General features: G+C 40.4%; 1 protein-coding gene across 5 annotated transcripts in view; it reads right to left on the reverse strand.

The window, feature by feature from the left end:
- ABCA5 (ATP binding cassette subfamily A member 5) overlaps window positions 1-27,536 on the reverse strand; it is a 135,825-nt gene that overhangs the window by 69,337 nt on the left and 38,952 nt on the right. For 3 of the 5 annotated variants that reach the window (XM_027626110.2, XM_027626106.2, XM_027626107.2), the window contains exon 1: window positions 12,859-13,046. The exons of 1 other annotated variant lie outside the window; for it this stretch is intronic. The gene's annotated coding sequence lies outside the window, so the exon portion shown is untranslated. Of the gene's footprint in view, window positions 1-12,858; window positions 13,047-13,116; window positions 13,133-27,536 lie in introns of those variants that run through there. One more of the 5 variants, XM_027626109.1, reaches the window with a different exon arrangement.

Raw genomic sequence — 27,536 nt, forward strand, 5'->3', positions numbered from 1 at the left:
TGCTTTTTGATGGGGTCTTTGTCTGGTTTTGGGATCAAGGTAATGCTGGCCTCATAAAATGAGTTTGGAAGTTTTCCTTCCATTTCTATTTTTTGGAACAGTTTCAGGAGAATAGGTATTAATTGTTCTTTAAATGTCTGATAGAAATCCCCTGGGAAGCCATCTGGCCCTGGGCTTTCGTTTCTTGGGAGATTTTTGATGACTGCTTCAATTTCCTTAGTGGCTATAGGTCTGTTCAGGTTTTCTATTTCTTCCTGGTTCAATTTTGGTAGTTGATACATCTCTAGGAATGCACCCATTTCTTCCAGGTTATCTAATTTGCTGGCATAGAGTTGCTCATAATATGTTCTTAGAATTGTTTGTATTTTTTTGGTGTTGGTTGTGATCTCTCCTCTTTCATTCATGATTTTGTTGATTTGGGTCATTTCTCTTTTCTTTTTGATAAGTCTGGCCAGGGGTTTATCAATCTTGTTAATACTTTCAAAGAACCAGCTCCTAGTTTCGTGGATCTGTTCTACTGTTCTTTTGGTTTCTAGTTCATTGATTTCTGCTCTGATCTTGATTATTTCTCTTCTCCTGCTGGGTTTAGGCTTTATTTGCTGTTCTTTCTCCAGCTCCTTTAGGTGTAGGGTTAGATTGTGTATTTGAGACCTTTCTTGTTTCTTGAGAAAGGCTTGTATTGCTATATACTTTCCTATCAGGACTGCCTTTGCTGTATCCCAAAGATTTTAAACAGTTGTGTTTTCATTTTGATTGGTTTCCATAAATTTTTTTAATTCTTCTTTAATTTCCTGGTTGACCCATTCATTCTTTAGTAGGGATGCTCTTTTAGCCTCCACGTATTTGAGTTCTTTCTGACTTTCCTCTTGTGATTGAATTCTAGTTTCAAAGCATTGTGGTCTGAAAATATGCAGGGAATGATCCCAATCTTTTGGTACCGGTTGAGACCTGATTTGTGACCTAGGATGGGATCAATTCTGGAGAATGTTCCATGGGCACTAGAGAAGAATGTGTATTCCGTTGCTTTGGGATGGAATGTTCTGAATATGTCTGTGAAGTCCATTTGGTCCAATGTGTCATTTAAAGTGTTTATTTCCTTGTTGATCTTTTGCTTAGATGATCTGTCCATTTCAGTCAGGGGGGGTGTTAAAGTCCCCCACTACTATTGTATTGCTGTCAATGTGTTTCTTCGCTTTTGTTATTAATTGCCTTATATAATTGGCTGCTCCCATGTTAGGGGCATAGATATTTACAATTGTTAGAAATTCTTGTTGGATAGACCCTTTAAGTAGGATAGAGTGTCCTTCCTCATCTTATTACAGTCTTTGATTTAAAATCTAATTTGTCTGATATAAGGATTGCCACCCCAGCTTTCTTTTGGTGTCCGTTAGCATGGTAAATGGTTTTCCACCCCCTCACTTTCAATCTGGGGGTGTCCTTGGGGCTAAAATGAGTCTCTTGCAGACAGTATATGGATAGGTGTTGTTTTTTAATCCAATCTGATAGCCTGTGTCTTTTGATTGGGGCATTGAGCCCATTTATATTCAGGGTAACTATTGAAAGGTATGAATTTAGTGCCATTGTATTGCCTGTAAGGTGACTGTTACTGTATATTGTCTGTGTTCCTTTCTGATCTATGCTGCTTTTAGGCTCTCTCTTTGCTTAGAGGACCCCTTTCAAGATTTCTTGGAGGGCTGGTTTTGTGTTTGCAAATTCCTTTAGTTTTTGTTTGTCCTGGAGGCTTTTTACCTCTCCTTCTATTTTCAATGACAGCCTAGCTGGATATAGTATTCTTGGCTGCATATTCTTCTCGTTTAGTGCTCTGAAGATATCTTTCCAGTCCTTTCTGGCCTGCCAGGTCTCTGTGGATAGGTCTGTTGCCAATCTAATATTGCTACCATTGTAGGTTACGTATCTCTTCTCCCAAGTTGCTTTCAGGATTTTCTCTTTGTCTCTGAGACTCGTAAGTTTTACTATTAGATGTTGGGGTGTTAACCTATTATTATTGATTTTGAGAGGGGTTCTCTGTGCCTCCTGGATTTTGTTGCCTGTTTCCTTCCTCACATTAGGGAAGTTCTCTGCTATTATTTGCTCCAACATACCTTCTGCCCCTCTCTCTCTTTCTTCTTCTTCTGGGATCCCAATTATTCTAATGTTGTTTCATCTTATCGTATCGCTTATCTCTCGAATTGTGTCCTCGTGATCCTGAAGTTGTTTCTCTCTCTTTTTCTCAGCCTCTTTATTTTCCATCATTTGGTCTTCTATATCACTGATTCTCTCTTCTGCCTCATTTATCCTAGCAGTTAGTGCCCCCATTTTTGATTGCACCTCATCAATAGCCTTTTTGATTTCGACTTGGTTAGATTTTAGTTCTTTATTTTTCCAGAAAGGGTTTCTCTAATAACTTCCACGCTTTTCTCAAGCCCAGCTAGTATCTTTAAAGTCATGATTCTGAACTCTAGGTCCGACATCGTACTAATGTCCGTATTGAGTAGGTCCCTGGCTGACGGTACTACCTCTTGTTCTTTTTGCTGAGGTGATTTTTTTCGTCTTGTCATTTTGTCCAGAGGAGAATAGATGAATGAGAGAACAAAATGCTAACAGGTTAACAACGTCCCCAGCAAATATACTGTATACAAATCAGAAAAGACCTGAAACCAGGGGACAAGAAAGGGAAGGAAAGAAAAAAGAGAAAAAAAAGATAAAAACAAAAACAGAACAATACAAAAAAGCAGAATATGATCAAATATGATCAGGCTAGTGCATAGATCAGTGCCACACACTAGATTTTGGGCATATTTTGGTCTGTTAGAAAAAAGTGCCTCCTAAAATTTTAAAGGAAGAAAGACATATATGTACAAAATAAGGGTTGATACAATGAAGGGATGGAAGATGACTGTAAAGATGAAAATTATAAAAGATTTTATAAAAGGAATTGATAAGTTGCTTGAAAAAAGAAAGAAGATTTAAAAAAAAAGAAAAAAGGGAGAGAATGTGATCAGGCAGGAGAGTAGAACAAAGCCATACACTAGTGATTTAGGGTATATTTTGATCTGTTAGAAGAAACTGTATCTCAAAACTTTAAAGAGAGAACAACTTATATATATATGCCAAAAATAAGGATAACTACTATGAAGGGATAGAATATGACTCTAAAAATGAAAAATAAAAAATGGTTTTTTTAAAAAGGGATTGATAAGATGTTGGTTGAAAAAGGGAAAAAGAAAAATTAAAAAAAAACAGTTAAAAAAATTATCTTTGATGAACTAATGAATCATGGTAAAAAAAAGCCATGAATTGTATGTGCAGTATTCCCCTAGCGCTGGAGTTCTCCCGTTCTCCTTGATCTGTAAACTTGGTCTTGGCTTGCTGGCTGTTCATGCTGATCTTCTGGGGGAGGGGGCCTGTTGCCGTGGTTTTCAAATGTCTTTGCCGGAGGCTGAATTGCCCCACCCTTGTCGGTCCGGGCTAAGCAAGCTGCTCGGGTTTGCTCTCAGGAGCTTTTGTTCCCTGCAAGCTCTCGGTACAGCTTTGGAGGACCAGGGCAAAAATGGTGGCCTCCCAATCTCCACCCGGAGGAGCTGAGAACTCGGGGCCCCGCTCCTCAGTGCGCCCCCAGAGAAAAGCAGTCACTCCCGTCTTCCTGGTCTCTGGCCGCACTCCGTGCTCACCCGGCCTGTGACCGAGCATTTCTATCTCCGGCACCCGACCCCGTGTGGAGTCTCCAAACCCAGCAGATCCCTGCGGTGCGTTCCCGCGCTGCTCCTCCCAGGGGAGAAAGGGAGTCTCCCCGGCTCTGCCGCTTGTTGGGTCCCTGCTGGAGGAGCAGTGGCCCGACTGGGCCGCGGATCACAGTTTATGGCAACCCCGAGCTGAGAGCCCAGGCCTTGGCTCCGTCTCTGCAGCCAGCTTCCCTGCTCCGATACCTGGGAGCTCTGCCTCACTCAGGCACCCCCGGTCTTTCTGTGACCCCAAGGGTCCTGAGACCACACTGTCCCGGGAGGATTCCACCCCCCCCCCCCCCACCACCCCGGCTTAGCCACTGCAGTGACATCCCTCAGCGGAGCCAACTTCTAAAAGTTCCGATTTTGTGCTCCAGGGCTCTATCACTTGCCAGAAGCGCCGACGGAGGCCCCCTCCCCCGCCGTCTATCCTCCCGAATATCGCCTTGGATTCACTTCTCTGCACGTCCTACCTTCCAGTAAGTGGTCGCTTCTCTGTTCAGAGAGTTGTTGCTACTCTCCTCTTCGATCTCCTGTTGAGTTCGTAGGTGTTCTGAATGGTTTGATCCCTATTCAGCTGAATTCCTGAGACCAGACGAAATCTAGGTCTCCTACTCCTCCGCCATCTTGCTCTGCCCCCTCCAATTCTCAGTCTTATGTCCTTTCCTCCAAAGCACAAGATCCCTATAAGCAAAAGGTGCTTTTATGCTGTTTCCCTTCTGCTCCTGAGCTCTCTTTCCTTAGGTAGATTTTTCTAGCCTCATCCTTTTCCGTAGTCAAATCCTGCTGCATTAAGTTGTACCCAGGTCTCCCAGGTCTCTCTCCTACTTATTGGCTAGATAATCTAATCAATCTGATGCTGAGTTGATCCATTATCATGTCATCCCTCTCCACCAAAAAAGATTCTAAATCAAAGCAAACATAAATGGAGCTAACAGCTGTTTTAATATTTGATACTTTGATACTTTAAAAAGATTTCTATTTTGAATTAAAATAGTACCTTTTTAACAAGAGGTTAACTTATCAGGTAAAATCCCAACCTTACTTCTTCATCTACTTCCCTGTGGAAGAGTAGGAGTCTGTATTTAAATTGAGAGGCTGTGCAAGCCCATAAGTGGCTGATGACTTTCAGCAGGCTGGCACTATTCTCCCCTGCCCCAGCACACACACAATCAAAGAACAATAGGCCATAGTAAATCCAAGCAGCATCTTTAGACATGCTAAAAGAAACTGGAATCAGTAAGCCTTTACGTAAAAACAATACCAAGAGGAGACATCAAAGTCTACAATCCCAACAACTAATAATGCAGTATAAGAGTATGACCTCTGGAAGCAAACCAATTAAAATATGAATCCAGCCTCTGCCACTTACTAGCCTTGAGACTTTGGGAAAGTTATTTAACTTTTCTATTTTTAAGTTTTCTCATCTGTAAGTGAAATAATAATAGTATCCACTTCTTTGGCTTATTAGAATGACTAAAAGAATTAACACATGTAAATAAAAACATGAAAATGGTGCCTGGTACATGGCAAGTAATTATACATGTTGAAAATCAGTATAACTAATATCCTCAAAAGGATAACAGATAATATCATATCCATGAAACAAAAACAAGGCAATTAAAAAAACACTACCTGGAACCTGGAAATGAAGCAGACTAATAGAAATAAAATTCTCAGTAGACGGGGTGAAGAGCATCTGAAGTAAATCAGTGAGTTAGAAAGAACGCTGAGTAAGGAAATCTCCCAAAATGGATGGTAAAAGCGCAAAAAGCCAAAAACGATTAAGAAATGTGTTATAAAATTATAAAGATGGATCAGTATGACTGACTGTAGAGACCAAGAAGGAGTCACCCATGTCAGGCAGGGGCCTGTGTCAAACAAGAACACAATTAGGGGTACTGCAGCTACGAGATATCACCATGATCAGCATCAGCTGATGACACTCCAGAATTGATAACAAGCAGAAGCAGAGGAGGGCTGCGGGGCCCAAGACTGATTAAATCCCTTTAAAAAGGGAGGATTTTTGCAGCAAACTGTCAGACTCTTCAGACCTGACCCCTTCATGTCTGACCACTTAAAAAAGACAGCTGCCGCAGAAGGCTCTGTCCAACTGATCTCCAAAAGGAACCGAGATTCTTCACTGCTCAAACACAGTTAGCAATAAGTGCCAAGAGCTGACCAGGGCGACGGATGCCCTATCTCTACTGTGAGCCTACACACTGACTTCGCCTTTGGTTCGTTAACCTTCTACCCTCTATGTTATCTTGTTTGCTGTGTGACTTGCCTTATGTTCTGCTTTGTGTGCTAAGAAGCCAAGTTAAATCACATGGTGAAATGTCACGGAGTTTGGAATCCTGTAACCGCTTTTATAATAATGTTAACTTTGCAGGGCGCCTGGGTGGCTCAGTTGGTTAAACGACTGCCTTCGGCTCAGGTCATGATCCTGGAGTCCCAGGATCGAGTCCCGCATCGGGCTCCCTGCTCAGCAGGGAGTCTGCTTCTCCCTCTGACCCTCCCCCATCTCATGCTCTCTCTATCTCATTCTCTCTCAAATAAATAAAATCTTTAAAAAAAAAATAACGTTAACCTTGCTTTATGACTGAATAAAGAGGACATTGTGGAAAGACACAGCTTGGTGTGTGCACCTTCATAGTGTGTTCATGACACTGGCCTAAACAAAGTAATGTTTCTTATACTTACAAGCTCTAGTCTAATCATGTGAAAATGTTAAATTTCAATAACCTTGAACTTCTATCTATTCAACTTACTAAAAATCTTAAAGAAGAAAACCCACCTGGCTGCTTGTTTCCTTTGTGACATGTAACACCTGGTTTGGCTGTTTAAAAAAATGAAACATTCTTTTTTAAAAAAAAATTTTTTTTTAAGATTTTATTTATTTATTTGACAGACAGAGACAAAGCCAGAAAGGGAACACAAGCAGGGGGAGTGGGAGAGGGAGAAGCAGGCCTCCCGCCGAGCAGGGAGCCCGATGTAGGGCTCGAACCCAGGACCCTGGGATCATGACCTGAGCTGAAGGCAGATGCTTAACGACTGAGCCACCCAGGCACCCCAAAATGAAACATTCCTAACATTGATTTTTCACAAACTTTTTAGTTTAATGTTCATCTAAACAGCAATTTCAAAGCTATAGTCAGGGTTTTGTAAACAGACACAACAATGGATCTATTTGTCCTCACCCCCACAACCCACAGTGTCTTAAGCAAGCCCAAAGGAAAAGGGCCATGGGGATAAACAAGGCAACATCTGCTCTGCATAATAATGTGAAGTACTAACTCTTCTGTAAAAGATTCCTTGCAAATTATGGGTGTTTGGGAAAATATTTTGCTTCCTCTTCCAGTGTCGAGACCATATTGGCTCTGAGAATGTTTGCCCTTTGGAAGGAAGACAGAAAAAGAATAAAAAGGGGGTGCCTGAGACTCACACTGGTAGGGTAAACACAGAAGTCCCTTCTTCTCAGCCTCATCCCCTTACTCTTCTGCAGGGTTTCAAATGGGAAATTAGAGTGAAGGAAAGATGTGGGAAGGCAGTGCTTTCTATACTGAAGCCAAAGAGAAAGAGATGATATCTGAGATGAGACCAATTCCTATGGGTGGGTGAATAAGGCTTCCTGAAAGAAAGGAGGAGGAGATCCATCCAGCAGAGGGGACATGAAAGTGGTGCTCCTCCCCAGTGTTCATAGCAGCAATGTCCACAACAGCCAAACTGTGGAAAGCGCCGAGATACCCTTCAACAGACGAATGGATAAAGAAGATGTGGTCCATATAGACAATGGAGTATTACTCAGCCATCAGAAAGGATGACTACCCACCATTTGCATCAACTTGGATAGGACTGGAGATGATGCTAAGTGAAATAAGTCAAGCAGAGAGTCAATTATCAGATGGTTTCACTTATTTGTGGAACATAAGGAACAGCATGGGGGACATTAGGAGAAGGAAGGGAAAAAAAGGGGGGGGGGAATTGGAGGGAGAGATGAACCATGAGAGACTGTGGACTCTGAGAAACAGACAGGGTTTTAGAGGGGGGGGTGGGTTAGCCCAGTGATGGGTATTAAGGAGGGCACATACTGCATGGAGCACTGGGTGTTATAAGAAAACAATGGATCGTGGATCACCACATCAAAAACTAATGATGTAATGTATGGTGACTAACATAACATAATAAAATTAAAAAAAAAATCAGAGGAGGCCCATCAAACATAACTGAGTGTGGCCAGGTAAAAATAGAAATAATTTCTCCTCAATTTCAGGGAATGACAAAGAGATAGGGATGACATCTACAGATAAACCAGTTTCTCTAAATAAGCTTAGCAAATACCACCAAGGCAGACAAGAATAATTTAACTAGATGACTCTGCTATTAAAACATATATGTATACATTTGTGTCTTGTAGGATATGGGTATCCTTATGCCAAAAAGAATCCATTTTGTTCCCTCGACCTGATTTCTAGTAGTTTCTTTGAAAATCTTATCTGTGAGAAAAATGCTTATGCGACTAGAGGTTGTTACGCTGAGCCAAATAAGTCAATCAGAGAAAGACAATTATCATATGATCTTGCTGATAACATGGAATTTAAGAAACAAAACAAAGGATCATAGGGGAAGAGAGGAAGAAATAAAACAAGATGAAATCAGAGAGGGAGACAAACCATGAAAGACTCAAGCATAGGAAACAAACTGAGGGTTGCTGGGGGTCGGGGGGTGCGCGCAGGATGGGGTAAGTGGGGGATGGCCATTAAGGAGGGCCTGTGATGTAATGAGCTCTGGGTATTATATAAGACTGATGAATCACTGACCTTTACCTCTGAAACCAATAATACATTATATGTTGAGTTTAAATAAAAATAATCAAAAAATAAATAAAAATAAATAAAATTAAAAGAAAAGAAAGTGGTGCTTTTGACAGATGTAACTGAAACAAGGCTGCAAAGTTAGAAATGAGGTGTGGCCAGTGACGGGACAACTGTGAAGAATTTAACTTGTCAGGTGCCTTCTCCTAAACCATAAGAAAAGCCATATTTAGCACAGGGCTCTAAATGTCTTCTTTATGCACTTTAGTTATCTCAAGCTTTATAGCCTTATAAAGGCATTCAAAAGAACAAAAGGAAAAGGCAAGAAAAGATGCTTAGCCAGCCCCACATTTGACACTGTCCGTAAGTGGGAACAGGATCTCACATCCAGTTCACTCACTCGTGATAGAGTTCATGAAAGCCACGGGAGAGTTGTGAATGGAGGAAAGGACTACACAACATCAAAGGAGATTTTTGAGTAGATGACACACAGGACTTTCTCTTTTGCAGCACATACTAAAAGAGGATCCTTGAAAGCACAGGCTAAGAACTGAAATACAATAAAACTTCTAATGGCATATTTTTAACAAATCATACTTTTTGGAAAACTTATAATACCTGATATAGTTCCAGGGCAAAGACGTACCAGACCAGTATCTTTAAAACTGTCTAACAAAGCCAATTCTTAAAACAATGCTAAAAGCAATGACAGACACACAGAGTACACAATTATTCTTAAACATTGGACGTTACTTTCCATTGCTCCACAGCACACATGGGGAATGCATTAAGTTTGCTGTAGAGCTTTTAAATAATAACTAGGTAAGTTTTAAACACCTAATATCACTAAAGGTTTAATCAAGTATTTAACTTTCCTAGATAAAAACAATTCATACTAAATCTATACAAATCTACATAAATTGCAGGAAAATTCAAAGCCCACTAAAGCTCATCTTCCTTTTCTAATATATTGATAACTGACTTAAGACTAGAAGTGATATAATCCAGTATTCAACATCAAATATTCATTTATTTATTAAAGAAATATTGATTATTACATTACACCTGCCGTGAAATATATTTTACCTTTCTCAAAGCAATAAAAAAAGTGCAGGACTGTTAGAAATAATTGTTAGAAATTATATGGAATGTATTAGTTTTATTTCTGAGAGAAATGAATCAAGATTATATCCTATAAAATAAAGAAGTTGAGTTGTCCTGGTACGAGATGTGGTCAGTCACCTTTTTAGCAAGCTTCAAAGATTTCTGGAATGGCTCTTTGCTGAAAATGTTCCCCATCTCCAACAGATAACTGTCTGAGGTTACTCCTAGTCCACCAAGCAAAGATGATTATCACTACTTTCTTCCACTTCCATATCCAATCAATAAACTAATTGCAGTTCCCATACTGTGTCCTCATCACTGTTTACATGTCTTAATCTTGAACTTGACCATGAGATTCTTGACCAAAAAAGACTGCTTTATCTTTGCTTCTCCACCACCAATGGTAATATTATAACCAACATCTTCTTACTACAAATTCCTTTACTAAAGGGCTTGCTAAGAGTCCTTACAGATCAAAGGTCTGCCAACTACGATGAAGGAGGTAGGAGCTAAATCCAGAGCAGAGCCTGTTTTGTACAGCCCATGAGTTAAGAGTGTTTTTCACATTATTAAATGGCCGGGGGGGGGGAGGGGGAATCAAAGAGTAATACTTGTGACATGTAAAAATTACATGAAATTCATATTTCATGACTATAGTTATTCGAATACTGCCATGCTCACCCGTTTCTGTATTTTCTATGATTGCTTTTGTGCTACAATGGCAGAGTTGATACAGAGACCATATAGTCCACAAAACCTAAAATATTTACTATCTAGCTCTATACAGAAAGTTTGCTGACCCCTGTTACAGGTTAAAGGAGGGAGAAAGAAGAAAAGTGGCACATTCATTTAACACTTACTAAGAAATTTATGCATCAAACATAATGGGAAAAAAAGACACTGTCAATGACTTTGCACATAGATAAAATTTAATATAATGTATTAAGTCCAATTGGGGGAAGAATGGAATGGAAATTTCAGGCAAAGAAAAAAGAACGGGAAAGCTAGAATCCGAAAGGGCTTGACTTGTATAAGGACCAGGGATTCCTGTGACGTGGCCGAAGCATGGGCAAAGTGAACTAGGGCAAAGGGGGCAGGTGTATTGCGCTAGATGACACTGAAAAGACAGGCTCTGGAGATGGGTTGTGAAACACCCAGTACACAAAATTAGATTAGACACCTTTACTTTGTGCACCCACATATAGCACCCTATATTTCCTCTACTTTGCTTTTCATACCTAAGAATAATTGTTTAATTGCCTAGCAATCATGTATTTCACTAGTCCTTTCACTCTCCCAATCCCCAAACCTCCACTCCTACCAGCAGCATCACACTCAGATTAAAACCTTGATTCCTACTTCACTGAAAAAACTGAAGCAATCAGAAGAAATTTCCAAATGTCCCACTATCCTTCCTTTCCTTCCACCTGCAACTATGCCTACGATAATGCTAAATATTTCAACAATATTCCATTTCTGGCTAACCTGGTAACGGTTTTCGTTAAAAATCTGAACCATAAAAGCTTAAACAGAATCTGATGTTTAAGGTTTATTTTTTGGAAGAGGTTAAGAATATATTTGACAGATGCCTTGAAAGAAATTCCTGCCAAATTACATCACTGGTTTCTCAACTAATAAAAGCACCATGAAATTTAACTTAACAGGGAGTAAATCATAAATACTCTCTTCTTCTCATGTTTTGAAATTTACTGCAGGTAATATAATAAAACAAAATACTGCCAACATGACTTAACCTGAATTTTATGACAGTATGTTTTTGTTGTTGAACGGGAAAACAACAATGCAATGGTGCCCACATAACCAGTTATCCCATCCCTTTTCTAACATATAACAGGTTCCTAAAAGCTTGAGCTCACAACTATTTTAATCCAATTAATTCGCATGCTAGTAAAGATTATGACTTAGTAGAATATGGCAAAATTATTTTACATGATCATCCTCTCAATTAACCCAAGGGCAGAGATTATAAAAACCGTATTCATCTTGGTACTCTTCCCACAGAGTATCTGGAATAGGAAAGACATTCACATAAACACGTATAGTATTAATAAATTTGCTTTGACCCAGACTGTAAGATTTCTTATACCAAACCCTGTTTAAAGGGAAACAGACTCCAACAGCACACAGTCAAGGATTATTTATTGCCTTGTTAGTTTGATTCGAACCCAACCATCCCAAGAACCTTACCCGCCCTAATAGTGCTCTCTTGTATGGGGTCTTCCCTGGAGATACCCAATATGTGGCTCTCTTGGGCAGACACAAAATATGGTGGGTAAAGAAAGCACCAGGATTTAGAGTCAGGCATCCCTGGGTTAGAATCTTCGTTCTACCTTTTTGCTAACCGAGACCTTCATAAGTGACTAAACCTCTTTTGTGACCCATTTTCCACCTGTGCCCAACCTCAACGGCTTGCTGTCAGGATGAAATGAGATTAACACGGAGCCTGGCTCACAGTTGAGAGCCAAACACATCTCTTCTCCCCTTCTGTTCCTTCAGAACGTCCTCGACAGGAAGCATGTGATCATCTATGGTCTTTCTGAGTTATTTGTTCAAAAAGGGGCACGTTCGCCCCCGGAGCACTGGAGAAACCCTCCTCCGAGCTGCTAGCGCCTCAAACCCATACATGGATACCTCCTGCCTAACCAGCTTTCCGGGACGCGGAAATCTTTTCATGCCCGAGCTCTGCCTTGCGTTTCAGGAATCAGGGCATTTCCCCCCAAATCATGTCATGAGACCTGCACGTCCTCCTCTCACCCAAACTCCCCTTCTAACACCCAGGGTAAGGAGCGGCGCGAGAGCCCCCGGGGAGTGACCAGCGCTCAGCGCCGGAGGCGTCTGGAGGGAACCGTACTCGCACATTTTCCCTCCCTCGCCGCCCTGCGAGGGACCCGACCCCGTCGTGCCCAATGCAGCCAAGCAGCCGTCCCGCGGCGGGCCCCGCACCCGCGCGTGACACCCGGGCAGCGGCCACCGCGACCCCGACGCGGGCTGCCGCAAACCGCGCTTCCTCCCACCTGGGGGCTCCTCCCGCCCCCCCTCCGCTCGCCGGCTGGTCCGCCCCTCGGCCCCCTCCCCGCCACCCCTCTCCCTCGCCCGCCTCTCCTCCGCCCCTCACTCCCGAAGGGGCGGCGTCCCTCCCCGCCGGCTCCAACCCCGGGCGAGCCGCCAGCGCCGCTGCCCTCCAAGCCCCCCCTCACCTCAGGGCCGAGCCGCAGCGCGGTCAGGCAGGGACACGCGGAGACACTCCGCGCGGGTGACGGAGCTCGGAAACGGGAGTGTGTGTGTGTGTGAGAGAGGAGAGAGAGAGAGAGAGAGAGGGAGAGAGAGAGCGCGCGGCCCGGCGCGCGCACCCCTGCCGCTCGGCCCCGTGCGCCCCGGAGCTGCAGGGCCGGCAGCGCGCCTGCGAGGGGAGCGCGCAACGCCGGAAGCCTCCTTCCGCCTCCTGCCGAACGCACCTGGGGGCGGGGCTCCCGAAGAACCGGGATCTGCGGACACGCGCGCTCCCGGAGCTCGGCCCCGCGCATCCCGGCGCGGGCTGTGGGGTTGACGCGCCCGCGAAGTCCGCGCACCTGGGGGCGGGGCTCCGAGGGGGCGGGGCGAGCGGGGGCGCACTGAGGCCCGGGCATGCGCGCGCGCGCCCAGCCGCAGAGCATGAGTGGCTCTGGCCCGGGCCCTGGAGGGAGCTTGGGATCTGTACGGTCGGTCTGTGGAGACCTCGGCATGCTCTCCCTCAAGGCACAGGCAAAATAACGGGCCTGAAGTCAGGGGCTCCCATTTGAGTCCAAACGCTGCCGCCTCCTAGCGTTTGACCTTGACCTGCAGCCTTCCCGGTGGTGCCATGTTTTAGGAACCCTTTCTTGTCTGTTTCCAGGCTTCTGAGTGGCCCTCTCCCAGGACTGCATTTCGAGTCACTCCGCTGCCCCTTGTCCTCCCCGCTGCAGTGTCTGGGTTGCAGTGTCCTCATTCCCTCCTAACTGCTGCCTCGTTCCCCCATCAGACACCGACCTGGGACATCTGGACACTTGAGGATGCTTTTAGTTTCTAAAGTGTCCTCAGGAGAGTCTGGGAATGTGGCGGATCCTGAATTTTCCAAACGGCCTGACACACAGGCATCTGTGGGAGATTCTAAACCCGCACTTATTTTTGCTAAAAATATAAACCGATGTTTTGAGTTTTATTGCCCAAAGTGACCCAAATGGTAGTCAAAAGTTATTTGTAAAGGAAAGAAAAGCTCAACGCTTGCGTTAGATTTTTCTCTCCAGATTTCTGTACGGTCGTATTTCTTGCACAGTTCTTTACTTTGGGGAATTTAACTATTTAAAGACTTTATTTAAATTCTGTTAATCCTGTGTACACCATGTATTTTTACATATCTTTGTTTTTCTGCTTTTCAGATTTAAACCAAATCTCTCCAACCATCACAGCTAAATTCTACCAAGGGAAAAACAAAACAAAACAAAACAACAACAACAAATACATATATATATATCAAGGAATCGGGTTTTATTTCTCCTACCCAATATGGATTAAATGAGAAATTCAAAGAGGTTTAGCAGAGTCCATGATGATTAAAAATCTGGCAGTGGAGGGGCACCTGGGTGGCTCAGTCGTTAAGCGTCTGCCTTCGGCTCAGGTCATGATCCCAGGGTGCTGGGATCGAGCCCCGCATCGGGCTCCCTGCTCGGCTGGAAGCCTGCTTCTCCCTCTCCTACTCCCCCCGCTTGTGTTCCTCCTCTCACTGTGTCTCTCTCTGTCAAATAAATAAATAAAAATCTTAAAAAAAATTTTTTTTAAATCTGGCAGTGGAGTGCAAATAGAATGTCCTAGAAACTATGCAGGAAAACTGAAGAAGGCAGGTAATAAAAACTATTCAACCATGTATTTTTTCTCTTTTGAAATATCTAAGACATGTTAGTTACAAATTCGGAAGAATGAATTTCTAATGGTCAAGTATGTGGATGGAGGTCAAAGATAAATAAACTTAGTAAAAATGTGTTACTGAAACACATATTCATCTCAACTCTGCAATTGTACTTCTCACTAGTAGTCTCAACCTGCTCTAACTTCAGAAGCCTCATCTTTTCTATCACTAAAGGAGACATTTGTTTCCTGAGCTTCTTGTTTTTATAAGGTTCTCGGTCATTCATTCTGTCTGCTGGTGCTTCTACTCGTTTCAAGACCAAAACCCAGCTCTCTGAAACTCTCCTCACAAAAAATATATTGACCATAACATATTTTACTGTCTCTTTGAGCCAGCTAGTTATCAGTTTTTGTGTACCTTGTAAACAATTTAGCCACATAATCTCGATCTAAATTTCCATAGTTACCAGGTCCCAGTACTAAATAAGCATCTGCAGGAAAGATGTTCCTTTCCGAGCTTCTGTATCTAGGAAATAGCAATCAAGCAATACTGTGTGGTTGTCATGACGGCAACCCAAATCCCCATATCTCATTAATAGATTTTTAGACAAATAAATCACATGGGAATACATAGATCATAGAAGTCATAGACTGAGATTTAACAAGTTGCCTAGCTGAACAAAATAAATGGTGAACCAGAATTTTGACAGTATTTAATGCAGAAAAGAGAGGTAAGCTTGCTACCCTTTTCCCGGTGTCACATCAGTACCTTATTCTGCATGATTATCAATGCATTGAAAATTACATACACCATTTTTAAATTATTACTATTAAGCACTCCTTATAATTCCTTGTTTTTAAACATTTACCATTTCTCCAAGCTAAAAAAAGTGCCAAGAGAAAGGATGTGGTTTCTAAATTCAGGGTTTAAATTAGGTATAATTTAGAAGAGTTTCAAATTAGAATCTTTTTCTAGAATAAGGCCGGACAAATAAAGAAACACAGACTTGACTGACAAAGTAGAAAGAGAATCTTGCATCTTCAGCAATAGAATTCCAAACTGCCATCTCAAATGTGGCTGAGATTATTATTGAATAGCTTAGAGAAATGATTAATTAATAATCGGTGGAAGGTTGGAGATGAGAACGACTTCTAAAGGTAATTTTAGTTTGTTTGGCTTTTATTACAGGAAAATTAGTCAAGGAGATTAATATGTGAAGAATATCTAGCCAAATTTGATATTTAAAAAAACCCCAACTAACCCACAGTATCTATCGAGCACCTGATATTCTTGCTTAGCAAGAACCTCAACTTTGCAAAGAAATCTACAATTATTCTGAAAGACAACAAAATAAATAATTAAGGAGCATCAAATGGAAGGTGATACCTGTTCCACCGTTAAACGATGTGGTATAAAGTGCCGTAGAGAAAACATTGAGGGCTGGAGTTACCTGGTACCTTCCAGAGGAAAAGCTGGGAAGATGGGCTTAACCAGCATGGAGTATGATCGAGGGCACAGAGAAATAATTATGCCTGCCTAGGTTTTTATAAACACAAAATTATCAATTTACCGAAGAGAATAATGTAAAGGCTAAAAAGGAAAGTTGACTCAATCTGTGTGTTTTTTCTTCAGTAAGGAAAATGGAATTTAAGGGGGTAAAGGTGAAACTAAGTACAGAAAGAAGTGAAACTCAAGAGAGGTGAGGGGATAATGATCAGGCACCTATCTGTTTCAAATAAGTTCATGTTTCCAGGCACAAATTACATCCCACAGCTATTTACAGGTAACCCAAGACCCATGACTGGTAAGTGCAGAGAAACTGTAAAAAATGAAAACAAGACGACAGATCCCCTGCTTTCGAAAACTGGCTTAAAGATAGACACTAAAAGCTTTAGAACAGAAAAGTAAAATTCCAGAATTCATACTTAAATATTCTTTGCAAACATTTAGAAGAGGATGGTCACTAAGAACCAGACTAACTAAAGATAAGTCATGCTGTACTTTTTTTACTTGATCTTTGAGTTAAAATGAGAATTGTATAGTCATGACAGAAATTAATTTCAGCAAAGCATTTAATCCAGTCTTTCATGATACTTGTGGATGAGACTGCAAAATAATGGCTTGATATAATTATAATTAGGTAAACTAGAAGTAAGTTGGATATTGTTGCCAAAGTTGCATTCCGAAGACAGGACCAGGAAACAAAGTTATATTAACAACTTGAACTCTGCACTAAAATATAAAGATAAAATTTAACAGGAATATATGAAAGTCCCTACATTGGTTTAAATTGAAAAATAAAAGCACAAAGGAAGTACGAAAGAGGCTCTTGGTTTAGCCATGTGAAAGTCATCAAGAGGTTTTCTTGTCTGCCAAAATCAATGTAAGTTAATAATGTATGCAGATAGCTTGCAGCGATACCTCTACCATTTCCATTTGAAAACACTGTGCCCACAAGCACCCGCCCCTTCCTTTCGTCCTTGGGCGATCCCTTTCTCACTATTCCCCTTAGAATTAACTATTCCTTTGGAATAGGCAGAATATGGCCTGCAATCCGCCCAAAGATGTCCACATCCTGATCCCTGGAACCTGGGCATATGTTACTTTACGTGGAAAAAGAAGATTAGCTTTGCTAATCAGCTGAACTTAAAAATAGGAAGATTATCCTGGATTATCCAGGTGGACCCAGTGTAATCACAAGGGTCTTTAAAAGTAGAAGAGGGGAACAGAGGAATAGATCAGAGTGATGCAAAGTGAGGACTCAACCCACCACCACTGGCTTTGAGGCTGGATGAAAGAATGCAGGTGGCCTCTAGAAGCTAGAAAAAGCAAGGCAACACTCTTCCTAAGAACCTTCAGAAAGAAATGCAGCCCTTCCAACGCCTTGATTTTTATCGCAGAGCGAATCATGTGTTCTAACCCACAGAACTGTCAGATAATAAGTGCGTGTTGTTTAAGTCACTAAGGTTGTGGTTACTTGTTACAGCAGCAATAGAAAAATAATACACCTCTTACAACTAACTTGGTTTCATTCTCTGCCTTATGGCCCTTGTATTATGTAGCATCCAAATGTCCTTTCTTCTCTTCTCTCCGTCTAAGTAAGCAACGTACTGCAATAGGAAGGGCAATGCTTTATTACTTAGATATTGTGGATTCATAAACTTAGTAACTCATGTGACTCCATAATCAGAGATGCATCGTTAGTCTGTATGATCACTAGTTTTCCAACTTGGAAAATAGGATAGAAAATATCTACCATCTTTGAGTCTCTGGGTTGCTTCAAAGAGTTTTTGAGAGAAGGTGAGTGAAATCATAAAAGCCAATGATTAAGCACATAATATGTGCTCCACACTGCTGTATCTGCCTCATTTGTTATCCTTTATTTAATCTCTGTAATGACAATGTGAGCTATGGACTACGAGGTTTCCCCCACCAAGGCAGAGAGAAGCAAAAGTTATAAAGCACCAGAGATTACAAATAAATGGACATCATGGAGGGAAATGACATAAAATGAAAAAAAATGGTTTTTTTTTTTTTACTAGTAATAGTCCTAAAAATTTTTTTTCAATTAAATTTTACCAAGATTAACTCTCAATATTTGTCCCTTACGGATTCCCACCAGAATTATTCTCTTCATTCATCTGTCCATTGATTCTGTAAGTCATATCTGTTGGAATGCCTATTATATGTCAGGTACTCTCCTCAGCATCAGGGAGAGAAGAGAAAATGAAATGGACAGAGTACAAGCTGTTAAGGAGTTTAAATCGTAAGGAGGGCTATCGATAAAAACGGGGGTGACAGTACAGTATGGTCAGTAGCATCCTGGGCATAGTCGTCAGTAGGAGGAGGTAAGTGATTCGTCTAATACAGACCTGAGAGGTGAAGGAACATTGTTCACAGAAAGTCATATTAGGTTCCGAAGGCTGAATAGGGTTTAGGCAAAGGAGGACAGAAAACTCTGGGAGAGTACTGTAACCTGCCCCTTCCTCACGTACATTGACTTTCTTATTCCCAGCTCTCTCTACAAACTCAGATAGATTCTGCTTTAAGTTTCATTCCAAAATACAATTGGATGTCAAGTCTCCGATGCGAAATTTTCACATTTCGTACTGAATGAGCCCTCGGTGTCTAATCCATTTGTATCTGATTCCATATTATCTTAATCCAATGGCCAAGCAACACTATTTTAGACCACTTTATTTCCTTATCCAATCAGAACTTGGCCCACTTTTAGTAGCTAATCATAGTATAAATAACAAGTGAAAAATAAGTGTTTATATAGAGAATTGTGGTTACCTGTAACTACCTACTGTGGCCACTAGATGACGCACGCATGCCTGAGAAACGATCATGCTGATTCAGTTTCTCTCCTGGGAACTCGAGAAACCAACCAATCAGAAGATTGGGACGTGGGGACGAAGAAACTGCCCAAACTGAATTTTAAGTGATCCTGGTTCTTAAATGTATCCTTAAAAAATAAACCCAACATCTTCCTTCCCTTTTGGATAAATGGGACGCTAAGAAATTTAAAATTTAATTACCTGTACATTCATCCCCATCCCCACCCATGCTTTATTTGCGTTTCTTTTAAAATTTTTTTTATTTTTAAAATATTTTTTTAGTTTTTACTTTCTAATAATACTGTTATTCCAGCATCCTAACCTGTCAAATTGGATGACTTATTCCCTATATATGCCTTCCACTGTCCCATCTCCTAATCCACGCTTATGATTTCCCCCAATTTTGAAGGGCCGCTCTCTCTCTTCAAATATCTCCCCCTCCATTATTATTACCTTTAGAAATCCCACTCATTCTTCAAGACACCTTTCAACGACCCCTTCTACCGTGACGTTTTTTCTGTTACTACCACTAGAAAATGCCTTTTTTCAGTTCTCTTTTCATTCTCTTAACAAGCTTTGTATTTTGTTTAATAATAAATGTAGCATGCATTATTCTAAAGCTATATGCATCTCTGTAGCACTTAAAGACGTTCTGCTTCACGGCTATTTGTGAAACTTTCATGATCTCCCTGCTATATAATGTTTGCCTTTTGAGTGCAGAGACCACCTTAGTCATCTTTATATGTCCCGCAGCACTTAGCACCACATTATTTATTGAGTTGATTTGAATGGTAGTCTCTATAAGATTGTTGCCAAAATCTCTAAGAATCAAAAATGAGATGATGAGTCTTAGTGATAGTCTCTTGGATAATTTGGATGAAATTCAATAGCAAGATCGGGGGAACCAAATCATCTTTCCAACTAGAAATCACAGCCATGGCATGAGACTCATGCCACCTCTAAATTTATAGAAATAATGGATAGATTATAACGATTTTAAACTATAAAGCTGAGTTCAAAACTGAGAGAGTGAAAACTTCGGATACCAAAAATAAAGAAGAAATTCAAAGTCATAGTAATCAGAACCAGGAGTTAAGGTTTTAACCTCCTGCAGGACCAAGAGGTGAGGCCCTAGAGCCACTTAATGTGGCTGGAACTAAAATTCCTGCATAAATTGGGACCTTAAAGAGGTTGTCACTTTTTGAAGCCTAAGGAAATTGCCAAGAAGCTTATCTTCTCCAGTAGCCTAGGTTGGATAGGGGTGGGAGGGGGGTCACAGTTCCCATGAAAATGGAAAGTACTAGTCTATGGAAATCCAGTTTCACATTAGTATTTGAAAGTAGAAGCCCAAGCTTAGAAACAGAGAAACTACCAAACCCTTAGAGAAGCAAATATAAAAATGTGTAGTAAGGACACTCGCACAACTCAGGGCACAAAAGAATCCCACAGAATAAACTATCTTCACTGAAGATGACTTCTCAATAAAATGAGCACATCTTGTACAAAAGGGAACAATCCTTTGTACCCTTTTACGCTTTTTTCAATTTGGTGTATCTGCTGATAAAAAAAAATTTGTGCCCAAAAAATCTTCTGTTAATAAAACAACCTTAACATGACTATAAAAGAATAAAATGATTAAAAACATAAAAGAAAGAATGTAAAATAAAAATAAAGTGAAATAACAAGATAACACTTAAAAAATAGAAATATTTAAAAAAAGAAATATTTGAAAAAAATTGGACTTCATTAATTCATTAGCTCTTTCAATAAATATTTACTGAACATCCACAAAGTTCCAGCATTCTTTGATAAAATGGTGAATGAGATATACAAATTCCCTACTATCATAGAGCTTATATTCTATTGAAAATAAAACACTCAACAGATGGGTTTAACAGATGGGCTAGAAAGAGCAGAAGAGATGATTATTCAACTGGAAAATAAACCTGAGGAAATTACCCATAGTACAGCACAGAGGATTAGAACGAAATGGCGAATATGAAAGTGAAGTTAAGAGAGATAGAGAATAGAGATGCCTGGGTGGCTCAGTCATTTGAGCATCTGACTCTTGGTTTCAGCTCAGGTCAAGATCTCGTGGTTCCAGTCTCGTGATTATAAGATGGGGCCCGGTGTTGGGCTCTGCACTCAGCGTAGAGTTGGCTTGAGATTCTCTCTCCTTCTCTCTAAAATAAAGAGAGAGCTTGTTCTCTCTCTCTCTCTCTCAAATAAATAAATCTTAAAAAAGAGAGAGAGAGAGAAAGACAGAGAGAGAGAGAGAGGTGGAGAATAGAATAAGAAGGTCCAATGCACATCTAATAGAAGTTCCAAAAAGAGAGGAGAGATAATGGAGAAGAGGCACTATTCAAAGAGAAAATGGCAAAGAATTTCTCAGAAAGAAAGAAGGCATGACCCATGGAATAATACAGTGAGTCCTCAACAGGATAAATTTTCAAGAAGTCAATACAGTATCCAGAAACTTCTATTTAAAATTGAAGATCACCAAAAACAAGAGGAAAACCATAACAGGAAAAAAAAAAAGAAAGAAAGAAAAGAAAAGACACAAACATAGAAAGAACATCCACAAAGTGTCTGGAATGACCAAAAAAAAAAATCCAACAACTCATTGTAAAATAAGATTGAGATAAAAATTTTAAAGTGCTTAGGAAATTCTATTCTCAGCTAAACTGTCATTCAAAGTGAGGATGAGAAAAGACAGTTTCAGAAAAAAATCAATAGAGTTTACCATTTACAGACGTAGGCTACTAACAGATGTACTTCAGTGAGAAAAAAGTTGAATCCAAGAGGATGAAGTGTTGGGGCACCTGGGTGGCTCAGTTAGTTAAGCGGCTGCCTTTGGCTCAGGCCCCACATCAGGCTCCCTGCTCAGCGGGGAGCCTGCTTCTCCCTCTCCTGCTGCCCCTACTTGTGCTCTCTCTCTGTCAAATAAATAAATAAACTCATAAACAAACAAAAGGACAAAGCCTGAATCCAAAAGGACAAAGCGATGGGCAAGAAGAAGGACTGAATAAAGAAAATGTCTCAAAGGTTGGGGGAAACTAGATAAGCATTGACTATAATAATAACACATTCTAACCAAGAAAATGAAAACACTCACATGAAAGAAGTAGTCAGGTTTGAAACATTTTGTGTTTTTAAATTCTGGAAGTTTTTTTGAGAGGAGGCTACAGTTCTTACCAACGCCGCCACATAAGCACTAAATATTCATGAGACCCATGAGGCACCAGATATTCATGAGGAAGCCCCTTTGGCCCCATGTGTCCTCTGTTCATAACAGTCAGATAAAATCCATGAGAGCTCAGCAAGTCATGGATGCTGAGTTACAACAGTAGCCCGGCATACCAGTCCTTGGGTCTGGTAGAGAAAATATGAATTGGCTCTAGGTATCTTCGCTTGCCAAGTCTTCTTACCTCACTCTCAACTCTGGTCCTCATAGCCACAACGTTAATGGGGAAAGCTGATGTGGAAAAATGGGAGGTGGGACATATGAACATTTCATAACACAAGATTCAGGTAATTTGGTCCTTCCCTCTCAGTCACATCCTTTCCAAACTACACTGTTAATCTCCTGCATCTCCTCCCCCTTGCTTCTTGCCCGATGCTTTAAACAGATTCAACAAACAGTGTGATTGCAGCATCTTAATTTGGTTTGTCAGCCTTTCTGGTCAGCCCCTTGGTAGTGGACTTGGAGGCTACCATTGCACCAAGGTAATTTCCCGCTGACATACCACTCAAAAGTAGAGATAAACATATAACTCATAAGCAAAGAAGGGGGAGAAAGAGGAAGAAAAATAATCACTCAAGTGGAAGGAGGAAAGTACTAAATAACTTAAGAAGTTACATTTAAAAAAATTGACTACCTTTTCCTTTATTTCAAGAATGGCTAGCCAATTTTTTATTCACATGCCTCTCCACATAATTTGTTAGTGGCTGTGTGGAATGCAGGTTAAGAAGGGTTCTAGGGGCATCTGGCTGGCTCAGTTGGTAGACCATGCAGCACATGATTTCGGGGTCATGAGTTCAAGCCCCACGTTGGGCATAGAAATTACTTTTAAAAATTTAAAAAAAAAAAAGAGAAAAAGAAAAGAAGAATTATAAGCCAAGCCTCACTTAAGTGAAAAAAGAGTGCTCTCATTTATAGCAAGGTCTCCTAAGAGGCACTGGAAATGAGAAGAAAGAATATGAGGCACGTATTTGCCTTCCTTGATCCAGGTTTTCTAAGCTTTAAAAATCACTACCAATTCCCAGAGGTTTCAAGAACTTGATTTTATTTTCTTTTAGAGCTTTTCTCCAATGGGCGCTCTTACGCTTAATCATTTTACTAAGAGAAAAGTTAATTTGTATACTATAAGCTCAAATAAGACTATTTACAATATCCACAATTGCATCAAAATCATAAAGTTTAACTACTACACAGAAAAGAAGGTATAATGATATGCTTCTAATTGGCAAGAACTTCCAGGCATTATGCAATTGAATTCTACAAATGGCCACTGAGTTCTTACTGTGATATGTGCAATGCACTCTACAAGAGGAAGCAATATTGAAAAACATAGTTCCTGTGCTTAAGAAACTTGAACTGCAGTGAAGGAGAAATCCATGTATACAACTGTAAAACAGAGTATGATGTCAGTAGATCCTAAATCTAGATGGGCATCAGGATCATCTGAGAAACTTTTTAAAAAAATTGAAATACATTTGGCATAGAACATTGCATAAGTAATAAGGTGTATAGTATGTTGATTTGATACACTGAAACATCGCAGAATGGGTGCCATTGTAGTGTTAGTGAGCACCTTTATCTCTTCACATAATGATCATTTATTTTTTGTGGTGGAAATAATTAAGATCTAGTCTCTTAACAAGTTGGATGTTTATAATCCAATATTGTTGCCTTGATGCATGAATCATAATTTAGCTGGACACAGAATTCTTGCATTAACACCCTTTCCCCTCAAAACTTTGTGGACACACACATTGTTTTTATTGTCTGAACCATTTGAGAGTAAGTAGCATACATTATAGCCCTTTCCCCCTAAACACTATGCTGTCTATTATCTAAGAACAAAATACTCTCCTAAGCATACTCAGTTGAACAACATGGGTTTGAACTGCAGAGGTCTGCATGTACACTGTTTTTTTCGATAAAAAAAACACAGTACCATAAGTGTGGTTTCTGTTCCTTATGACTTTCTTAATAATATTTTCTCTTCTCTAACTTACTTTATTATTTATTTCTCTAGCTTACTTCATATAACAATACAGTGTGTAACAAATACAACACACAAACTATGTGTTAATTGACTGTTCATGTTATCGGTAAGGCTTTAGGTCAACAGTAGGCTATTAAATGTTGGGTGAGTCAAAAGTTATATGTGGATTTTTGACTGCACAGGGGTTCAGCACCCTAACCCTTGTATTGTTCGAGGGTCAACTGTATAATTATTAATTTGCTTAGTTTCACTCTTCCTTGTAAGAATACACACTCCACTGGGACAGGAACTACTTCTTTGTTGGTCCGTGTTATATCGCAGGGGCTAGAATAGCACCTGTCATTTATAGAACAAGGCAGACAGACTTTTCTAGAAAGGGCTAAAGATATGCATTTTAGGCTTTGCAGGTCAAGAGGCAAAATTTAAGATCATATATATATGTACATATGTGTGCATATGTATATAAATATAAATATATATGCATAACGAGAGAAAACCAATTTCCACAATTTTTAATTGATAGAATTCAAAATACAATAATGATAATTGAACACAGTGTTTGTTAATATACAGGTTAGATTGGTGGGGAGGCAGAGGGTAGGCAGCAAGGGTTTGGCCAACAGAAGATTGTTGAAGCAGAGGTAGCTCTTTGGAAGAGAGCTACAAGGGGACAAGAGAGCACTTGCTGGTGGCAACCCCAGGACCCCTCCAGTCCCAAGGGGGTTCACCGGCATTCCGTTATACTCAGAGAACTAAAGGGATTTCGGAATGCTTTCAGTCAGTGGGAGTCCAGTGAGGGGGGATCTAGGAAGGAGTTAACATATGTAGAAGAGAAGGAAGGAGGTAAAGGGCAGAGAGACCAGACCTGGTGTCCGTAGCAGCTACTCAGCACTGCTGTCGTAGCAGGAAAGAAGCCATAAACAAGATGAAAACTAAGGAGCATGACTGCATCTCAAACTTTACTTATCGCACTGACGTCTGAATTTTGTACAATTTTCACACGCCACAAAATATTCTTTTTCTTTTTTTAAGGAAGTCACTAAAAATGTAAACATCACTCTTAGCTAGTGGGCCATACAAAAACAGGATCTGGGCTAGATTTGTTCCCTGCAATAGATGCTAAAATGGAAGGAAAGAATAAAAAGGAAAAGTTAAAGGGGAAACATTTTTTTAATGGTAAAATCATGAGTCATATACAAATACAAAATGAGCACATGTCAAAGATTTTATTTAACTCATTATATAATGGGGGAATCTGTCACATGCTCCGGCTGATTCAAAGGGGAATTAAGCAAACACACACACACACACACACACACGCGCGCGCGCGCGCGTAAAATCAGGAATGCTGAAATAAATTTACTCATGGATGCAAAATTGGTCTATATCCACAGGGTGATTATCATTTGCATTCCTCTAGACAAAATTCATTTGCACTTCTAGAGACAAGAATCATCTGCATTACTCTAACATTTCTGCAACTTACAGAGCTGCAAAACAGTTCAAAGACAGTAAGAAGCCCAGGACTCTATATTCACAGCAACATTAGGGAAACGAAGACCATGTGCCAGTTAAAAAATCAAGCATGATGAGGAGCACCTGAATGGTGCAGTCCGGTTAAGCATCTGACTCTTGGCTCAGGTCCTGATCTCAAGCCCACATGAGGCTCTGCGCCCAGTGCAGAGTCTGCTTCTCCCTCTCCCTCTGACCCTCCCGCTCATGCTCTCTCTCTCTAAAAAAAAAAAGTAAATCTTAAAAAAAAAAATCAAGCATGATGAAATCTTAAGAATGTCCTGGTTTGGGGGCACCTAGGTGGCTCAATTGGTTAAATGTCTGCCTTGGGCTCAGGTCATGACCCCAGGGTCCTGGGATCGAGCCCCAAATGAGGTTCCCCACTCAGCATGGAGCCTGCTTCTCCCTCTCTTTCTGCCCCTCCCTACCCTGCTCGTATTCTCTCTCTCAAATAAATAAATAAATAAAATCTTAAAAAAAAGAATGTCCTGGTTTCAAAATACCAAATTTATACCTTGTGCGGCTTTATAGGGAATGCTAAAAATTTATTTCTGTCCTGTTTGTTTATAAGACACTATACCACTTAGTAATATGGTAATCACAGAAACCTTATATTCCAACTCCTCTATCATGAGAATACTGTGTGTTGCCTAGAGGACTTTGTGCAGGACCAGAGGCAAGAGTTAAGTATCTTTCAAGAGGTAGATCTCTCACACACAAACACACACACACCTACCCCCCCCCACACACACAATGTACATCACAGATCCAACACATACTGGCTGTGTGATCTTGGTGAAATAAATTAACATCTCTCAGTCTCAGTTTCTTCATCTGTTAAATGGAAATATTAATAGTGACGATTTCATAGGGCTGGTATAAGAATTAAATGATGTGAACAATGACCCACCTAAATATAGCTTGGCACAGAGTAATCCCACAATATGGTTATTATTTTTCTTTTAGCTGAGGGCTTGTTACCATCTAATAGGTCTGAAATTTGTCTGAGCTATCATTTTAGGCAGGCTTGATAAAGCTGCGAGTTACTAGTTTACGGCATGTTAGCATGTGACCAAAGCAAGTTCACTTTTCTGTGGGGGAAACTGATAAACTTCATTCTCTAGATCCTGGCTGCAGTGTCGTGACATGGAATTATGGTAGCTCCTCTGGGCTACCTCATCCATCAGAGGTATACGTGTCAACAGAAAGACGAGAAAACACCACCTGATTTTCTATAGGAATCAAAATATTCTTGGAATTAGACACAACCCTTTTCTTAAAGTCTCCACTGAAGCTGCACGAATATTATTTTCCAATTGTATTAGATCCTAATATAAGGAAACATCATTTTTTTAGAAAGATTATTAAAAATCTGGCATTTTCCACACTACAATGAGCACAGAGGAAGAATTAAATTTGAACCTGATTTCATTTGAAGTAAATTATACACACTAAATTACATCTTTTCCATTCAACTTAAAGAGCATTAGGCATTTAAGAAATTAGAATTGCTATACCTGCACTTCTGAATTGAACAAAACAAGAATCCCTGAAATGACTTCTTTTTAGAACCAGAAGTTTTTTTTTTTTTCTTTTCTGAAATAGAACATTTTTCTATATGAAGAACTGGCATTTTTATTCCATACCCTACCTACTCATCACTCTGCTCAAATTATCTTTCCAATTCCTCAACTCAGTGGTTTGTTGGTTTGGTTTGGTTTTGTTTTCTATTTATGGTAGAGGAAAACCAACACAGATGCTATAAAAATAACATTAAGATGCACACTGAAAGCCCATAAGAAAACCTTTCTGGGTTGAGGGCATTTCTGGCCGGGTTTTCCATAAAACAAAAGTCCGAGAAAATGGACTTTGGAAACATCCTTGATTTGACATTGAATTGCCCTCTTTTGCCACTTGGTCAGTATAGGTGA

Source organism: Zalophus californianus, chromosome 16, assembly GCF_009762305.2.
Source record: "Zalophus californianus isolate mZalCal1 chromosome 16, mZalCal1.pri.v2, whole genome shotgun sequence".
In the NCBI taxonomy this organism is placed as follows: Eukaryota; Metazoa; Chordata; class Mammalia; order Carnivora; family Otariidae; genus Zalophus; species Zalophus californianus.